An 8,389-nucleotide genomic window follows, 5' to 3' on the forward strand; every position below is an offset into this window, starting at 1 on the left:
TTCTCTTTTGTAGGTAAAATTTCATATTTCTCAAGCTGCTTTGAGGATTCTTACCTTGTCTTTGATTTTGGAGAGTTTGGTCATGATATGTCTTAGAGATTTTCTTTTGGGGTCTCTCGTCTTTTGTGTTCATAAAGCTTCTCAAATGGCTATCTTCTTGTCTTTTCTTGATGTTAGGGAAATTTTCTTCCAACAGACCTTCACCTATCTTTTTTATATCTCTTCCTGTTCTAGATATTCCTCTTCATATTGTCCCTCATAAATCTTAGGCGTTCTTTAGCTTTATCTTCAAGCCCATTAATTCAGCCTTCCATTCATTTAAATATACTCCTTTGCCTTTTCAATATATTGTGCATTTCTTAGTAACAGTCTTCTGGATTTCTATTTGCAAGTTGTATATGGTATCAAATACTTAATCTATTTTGTTTGATTGTTCCTTAGTTGTTTTTGTGAATTCTTCGTTGTTTTCCTCTAGCTTTCTGTCTACCTGTAATAAAAGAATTATTAAATTCATTTTCAGTTAGTTCCAATGCCTTTTTAACTCAAAATTGTTTTCGAGCACTACCTCTTGGTCACTTGTTTGAGCCACTTGTCTTGTTTTTTTGTGTGAACAGAAATTGTTGACTGCTTTTGAGACATTGTAATGTTATTAGTTGCATTAAATTGATGGTTGTATGTTGGTGCATTCTTAGCACTCTTCAACTACCTCCTAATGTGTGTGATCAGGTGATGAGCTTGTGTGCTGTCTCATTACTAACAGAGCTATCTTTCTCCCTTGTTTGGCCACCTTAGTATCTATCTGGTTGTTGGGTTGGTTATTCTGCCAAGGAACCTGATTTTTCTTCTTTCATAGTCTTCCTCTGAGAACCATTGCCCTGTACATGATATTCAGTGAATTCTTAATGAAGTTTCTCTTATTATTGAATATTACAGATGGTTCTTTATCTCCTCTGTGGGCATAAAACCTTCTTACTTAAGTCTCTTCTAAACTGACAAAGAATCCAAAAATACTCATGTTTCAGTATACATAAAACAAAGTTGTTGCTGTTATTAGGTGGCATTGAGTTAGTTACCAATCATAGTGACCCTATGAACACCAGAACGAAACACTAAGTGCTCCTGCACCCTTCTCACAATCTTTGTTACACTTGAACCCATTTCAGTTACAACTGTGCAAATACATCTCATTAGGGATTTTCCTCTATTTCACTGACCTTCTACTTTACCAAGCATGATACCCTTCTCCAGAGACTTGTCCTTCATGACAATATGCCTGAAGTACGAAATGCAACCCATACCAAAGGCTGTGGTCTTTAACCATCATCACTAAGAATTTTAAGCCCTTTTGGTTTTCAGCAAGCAAGGTTGCATCATTTATGTATCACAGGTTGTTAATGCATCTTCATATAATTGAACTTCTCAGATTATTTTCTCAGCATACAGATTGAATAAGTATGATGAAAGAATATAACCCTGGCATGTAACTCTCCTGACTTTAAACTATTCAGTGTTCCTTTTTTCTGTTCAAATGATGCTTCTTGGTTTATGTACAAATTCCTCATGAACACAATTAAGTGTTCTGGAATACTCATTCTTAGTAATGTTATCCATAACTTGTTATGATCTACATAGTCAAAAGCCTTTACATAATTGATACAACATAATTAACCACTTTTCTAGTATTCTCTGCTATCAGCCAAGATCCATCTGACATCAACAATCATGTCTCTCATTCCATCTGAATCCTGCTTGAACCTCTGGCAATTCCTTGTCAATATACTGTTGCAGTCACTTTTAAATTATCTTTGGCAAAATTTTATTTCCTTGTGAGATTAATGATATTGTCTGGTGATTTCCACATTCTACTGGGTCACCTCTCTTTGGAAAGGGCACAGATATGGATCTCTTCCAGTCATTTGGCCAAGTAAATGTCTTCTAAATTTCTTGGCAGAGATGAGTATGTGTCTCAGTGCTGCTTAAGTTGCTTGAAAGAATTCAATTTGTATTCCATCAAGGCAAAATCTTTTTTTTCAAGAATCTCTAACTTTCCTACCAGAGCCCAAGTTCATTTGTTCCATGGTATGGTGCTGTAGGATAAAGCACTTGATCACAAATTGGTTTAAACAGCAAGATCAGCAGTTCAAACTCACCAGTCACTAGCAAACCCTTTTCAGAGTTACTATGAGTCAGAACTGACTCAACAGCACTTAACAATAAGAACATAGTTCAAGAATCCTGGTGTAGCACTGTAGGATAAGCACTGGACCACTGGGTCTGTTTGAAATGCAAGGTCAGTTGTTTATAACCACCAGCCACTCCTCAGGAGCTCTATACAGGGTCACTATTGATTGGAACCTACTCGACGGCACTTAACAACAACAACATAGTTCAAGTAGCCAGATATCACTCTGGGGTTATAAAAATTGTGTGTTTGTCTTCAAGTGACTTTGGATTTTGTTTCCTTATGATTGAGGATATTGTGCTTTGAAAAAACTTGCACTGAATTGTCCCTTCCAAGAGGGATTTCATTATCTTTGCTATTTTTGTTTTCAAAACCAGGGCACACTACTGCCCTTTAACATTCAAAATGATAGTTGTCACAAGTAGATTAATGAGCATCATCAGGTATATTTGGAAAAGACAGGAGCAGTGATGGGTGGTAATGCTAGATCTAGGAGAATGAATTAATTGATTCATACACCAAACCAACCTTTTTGAAATCAAGTATGTTTCAAGATTAAAGAAAGTATGATCAATGTTTGTTGGCAGTAGACCCTTTTTTCTAGAATAGAAAATAATGGTATGACAGCCTGTCTCTTCCTTCTATGAAATAGACTTTGCTGACTTCAAATTATGCTTTTATGTACAAGCTAGACTTCTGCATTACTCTTTTTTTCTATTAGGACCTGAGAGTTAAAAGAAAGTTTTATTTTCTAGGCAGTTGTTTCGGTCACATTGTTCTAATGTAGAACACGGCTCCTTTGAGGTAGTCCAAAATGGGAGCAGAAAAACTGTTCAAGCAAAACCAAACAACAATTCTATTGTTGAGAAAAAGGGGCAGGAGTGAAATGTGCAATCTGCACAAACTATCCTTTCTCTTCGATCTCCATTTCACACCTTCAGAATAGTTATTTGCTGAAAGTGTGGGACAGAGACACTTCCTTATTGTGCTTATGGATACTGGGGGGTGTGGGGTGGGGTTGGGGCGTGCGTAGGGGATAAAAAGACTGTGTGTCATATTGTAATTGACAGGGAGAAATTGTTTTTACATTCCCTTTGTACTTTGACAGCCAACTTTTGTGTTTGTTGTTGTTACAAAGAAATAGGAGGTGAATGTTTTTATGCTAAGAAAATGTTATTTCCTCCCTTATTGTTAAGTGAGTGATTTGGGGACAAAAGGGATTCTTTAGTAATTCCAAGGGCTTCCCAGATAATTGTCAGGGTTAGAATAATACAATAATTGGATTTATGCTATGATTACAAAATAAACTATATTGAATATTCAAAGGTCATTCTCTTTTTATTAAAATAAACCCCAGAGATCACATTGCAACCTCTTTATTTTACAGATGAATAAATAAATGGGAACTCCTAGAGGTTGAGAGACTTACCCAAGTTTTCATTGCTGCCTAGTGATAGATAAGGCTGTGCCATTGCTCTCTGTATTTGACTGAATATAGTTTGCCAGACGTTTATGAGAACCTTGTTGGAGCTCTGGGTTAGGCCCTGCGAGGTTGGCAGTTCAAACTGAACAGCTGTTTCACGGAAGAACAATAAAGTTGTCTGTTCCTGTAAAGATTTACACTCTCAGAAACCTGTGTGAGTCACAATCTGTCTATGGCTGTGCGTTTGGTTTGGTTTGGGCTTTTCAGAATCAGATTTTGCCCACTGGAACTTCTGCATTACTGTGAGAAAAGGAAGATGAAGGATTGTGATGCTCCCTTCAGTAGAAGCATTGATTTCTCTCCATTCACTCTTGTGATTCTCTAGAAAAACATTCAGAGATTGGCCTAATGCAGGATTAAAAGAAAGACATTACAAGGAAGTTTTGAGTCATCTCTTACATCTTTCTTGTCCTCCAATTTTAGATCCTCAATTCAATCAACCCACTATCATGTGCTTGTTTCCTGGGGAATGGTACGGCTGCCAGAGCGTGTCATTGTTGTTGTTAAGTGCCGTTGAGTTGCTTCCAACTCATAGCAACTCTGCATAGGGTTTCTGAGGAGCAGCTGGCAGGCTTGAACTGCTAAACTTGTGGCTCGAAGTCCAGTGCTGATCCTACAGCACCACACGAGGACTGGAGAAAAAAACTATTAATTTTTATTTCCATTTTTTTTTAACTTATCAGAGGTTCATTCAACATCCTTGATTGCATTCTTGAATATGTCATATCTCACAATGAAAATCCGACTTTAATGACATAAAATGATGACTCATTTGCTTTTCCTATATTATGCATAAGTAGTTTAAGGAAGCAATACCAATACTGTTATTGTTGTTATTAGTTGTCAAGTTGATTATGATTCATGACAACCCCATGCAAATTAGAACAAATATTGCTTTGTCCTGCAGCTTCTTCATAACTATTCATATGCATGACTATTAATATGCATGACTCTGTTGTTGCTACCGAGGGCACCTGGTGGTAGAGTGTGTTATGAATTGGGCTGCTAACCAAAAGGTCAGCAGTTCAAATTCACCAGCCATTCCATGAGAGAGAGAAGAAGGTTCGTGCTCCCATAGAAATGGACAACCTTGAAAACCAGACATCGGTTTACTATGAGTTGGAATGGACTCAATGGTAGTGTTACTTACTGCTGTCATACTGAGTGACATCCAACCTACACTGCTCAGCTTCCAGCACTGTATTAGACACTATTCTTTTATGATCCATAAAGTTTTGATTGACTAATTTTTGGAGGTAGATCTCCAAGACTTTCTTCCTAGTCTTAGTTAGTCTTGAAGCTCTGCTAAAATCTATAGACCATAAGTGAATCTGTTGGTAGCTGAAATACTGATGGCATGGATACCAGCATCATTGTTGTTGTTGTTAAGTGCTGTTGAGTCAGTTCCAACTCAAAGGGGCCCTGCATAGAGCTTCTCAGGAATGGCTGATGAACCAATCCTTAGGGTTCAAACCAACCTTTCAGACCAGTGCTTTTCATACAGTGACACACCAGAACTGCTCCAGTTGCCTAGAAACATGTAAACCACCATGGAATGAAAAATGGACGTCAGATAATGGATTCCAACATTATAACAATTAATTTCTAAGTGCCAATTAAAGCTTCCTTTTAGTCCTTTATTACCCCGGTGCTGTTTTTAAGTGTCATCAAGCAGTTCTGGCTCATTTTGACCCTGTATAAGGTTTCTGAGAGTTTGAACACCAACCTTGTGGTTAGAAGTTTTGTGCTTATCCTACAGCACCACACCAAGAGCCATTTATTACCTGTTGTTGTTAAGTGCCATTGAGTCAGTTCCAACTCATAGCAATCCTGCATAGAATTTCTAAGGAACAACTGGTGGATTTGAACCACAGTTAGCAGCCCAGTGTTTATCCTACAGCACTACACCAAGACTCCAGCTTACCCTGTTGTTGTTGTTAGGTGCCATTGAGTTGGTACCAACTCATAGCAACCTTATGCACAGCAGAACAAAACACTACCCGATCCTGGACCAACCTCACTACTGTTGCCACACTTGAGTCCATCGATGCTGCCATTTGGCCAATTCATCTCGTTGGGGGTCTTTCTCTTTTTCTCTGACCCTCCACCTTACCAAACATGATATCCTTCTTCAGCAACTGGTCCCTCCTGACAATATGTCCAAATTATGAGATATGAAGTTTGGCCATCCTAGCCTCCAAGGAGCGCTATGGCTGCACTTCTTCCCACACAGATCTGTTAGTTCTTTTGGCAGCCCATGGTACTTTCAATAGTCTCCTCCAAAACCATAACTCAAAAGCATCAATTCTTCTACAGTCTTCCTTATTCACTGTCCAGCTTTCACATATGTATGAGGTTATTGAAAATACCATGGCTTGGGTCAGGTGAACCTTAGTCCTCAAGCTGACATCTTTGCTCTTCAACACTTTAAAAGATCTTGTGCAGCAGATTTGCCTAATGCTATACGTCATTTGGTTTCCTGACTGCTGCTTCCATGAGTATCGATGGTTGGTTCAAGAAGAATAAAGTCCTTGATAAGTTCAATCTTTTCTCCGTTGATAAGAATGTTGTGTATTGGTGAGGGTTTTTATGTCTTCACATTGAGATGCAATCCATACTGAAGGCTGTGGTCTTTGACCTTCATCAGCAAATATTTAAGTCCTCTTCACTTTCAGCAAGCAAAGTTGTATCAACTACTTATCGCAGGATGTTAATGAATCTTCCTCCAATTCTGATGCCACATTTTTCTTCATATAACCCAGCTCCTCAGATTGTTTGCTTACCATACAGGTTGAATAAGTATGGCGAAAGAATACAAACCTGTCGCACACCTTTCTTAATTTTAAACCATTCCATGTTCCCATGTGCTGTTTAAACAATAACCTTTTGGTCCATGTACAGATTCCTCCTGAGCACAGGAATCCTCATACTTCGCAATGTTGTCCATAGCTTGTCATGATCCACACAATTGAAATCCTTTGCATAGTAAATAAAGTACAGCTAAACATCTTTCTGGTAGTCTCTGCTTTGAGCAAAGATTCATCGGACATCAGCAATGATATCCCTCATTCCACATCCTCTTCTGAATCCGGCTTGAACCTTTGGAAGTTCTCTGTCAACGTAGGCTTGCAGCCATTTCTGTATCACCTTTAGTAAAACTGTACTTGCATGGGATACTAAAGATATTGTCTGATGATTTCCACATTCCGTTGGGTCACCTTTCTTTGGAATGGGCACAAATATGGATCTCTTCCAATTAGTTGGCCAGATAGTTGCCTTACAAATTTCAAGGCATAGATGAATGAATGCCTCCAGTACCCCTCACTTTCTTGAAAAATTTAAAATTTCATTCCATCAGTTCCTGGTGCCTTTGTCAATTCCTTCAATGTACCTTGGACTTCTTCTTTCAGTATCATTGACTCTTGATCATATGCTACCTCTTGAAATGGATGACCATCAACCATTTCCAAAATGTGAGGCAAAAACATGAAGTGAGCATGCACTATTGGAAAAATGGTGCTGAAAGATGTGCTCACCGCAAAGTTGACACAAACGTTCAATTTGTGAAAAGCACAATATCTGCACAGTGTAATAAAATGAGCTATGACTGTAAATTGCCAGTCATTTCTTCCATGACACCATTGGTTGGGCTTGAAGAGTTCAGTTAGTAGCGAAATACAGAACTTTTGTGATAACCATGGTCCCTCCTTGACCATGTTGTTGTAATTGCTGGCGAGCTGGTTCTGATTCATTGTTGTCAGGTGCCATTAAGTTGGTACCAATCCATAATAACCTTAAGCATAACAGAATGAACCACCACCAGGTCCTATGCCAATCACATCATCATTGCTACTCTACAGCCCATTGCTGCTGCCACTGTGTCAGCTATTAAATAACTAGTTTTCCCCGTAGGGTTATGGATATTATCCTGTCAGAGACAGCAATGTACTTCAAGGTAGATCTGGAAATGCTCTTTTTGATGATGAACGTGATACCATTGGCATTCCCTGCATAGTAAGCCATGTGATTGTTCAGTTCAAAATAGCCAGTACCAGTCCATTTCAGCTCACTTGTTGTTGTTATGTGCCGTGGAGTCGGTTTCGACTCATAGTGACCCTGTACAGGGTTTCCGAGACTGTAAATCTTGACGGGAGCAGAACATCTCATCTGTCTCCCACGGAACAGCTGGTAGTTTCCACCTGCTGACCTTGTGGTTCTCAGCCCGATTCGTAACCACTACGCATTTCATTGTTTCTGTGTTCCATTTTGTTTTTGGCAATTTCCAGTTTTCCTAGATTCATACTTTGTACGTTCCATGTTCCAACTGTTAATACATGTTTGAAGCTGTTTCTCCTCATTTTGAGTTGTGCTCCATCAACAAATGAAGGTCCCAAAAGCTTTACTCCATTTGTATCATCAAGAGCAACTCTACTATGAGAAGGCAGCTCTTCCCCAGTCATATTTTGAGTGTCTTTTACCTTGAGGCGCTCATCTTCCGACAATATATCTGACAATATTCTGGTGCTGTTCATCAGGTTTCAATATTCATTATTCTGATACTATCTGATAGTGTCACCATGCTATCCATAAGGTTTTCTGTGACTAAATATTCAGAAGTAGTCCATCTCTCCTTCTTCCTAATCTGTCTTCATTTGGAAGCTCAGCTAAAACCTGTCCACCATGGATGACTCTTTTGGTATTTAAAGTACCAGTGGCATAACTTC

The sequence above is a fragment of the Chrysochloris asiatica genome, unplaced genomic scaffold (genome assembly GCF_000296735.1).
Source record: "Chrysochloris asiatica unplaced genomic scaffold, ChrAsi1.0 scaffold00005, whole genome shotgun sequence".
NCBI lineage: Eukaryota > Metazoa > Chordata > Mammalia > Afrosoricida > Chrysochloridae > Chrysochloris > Chrysochloris asiatica.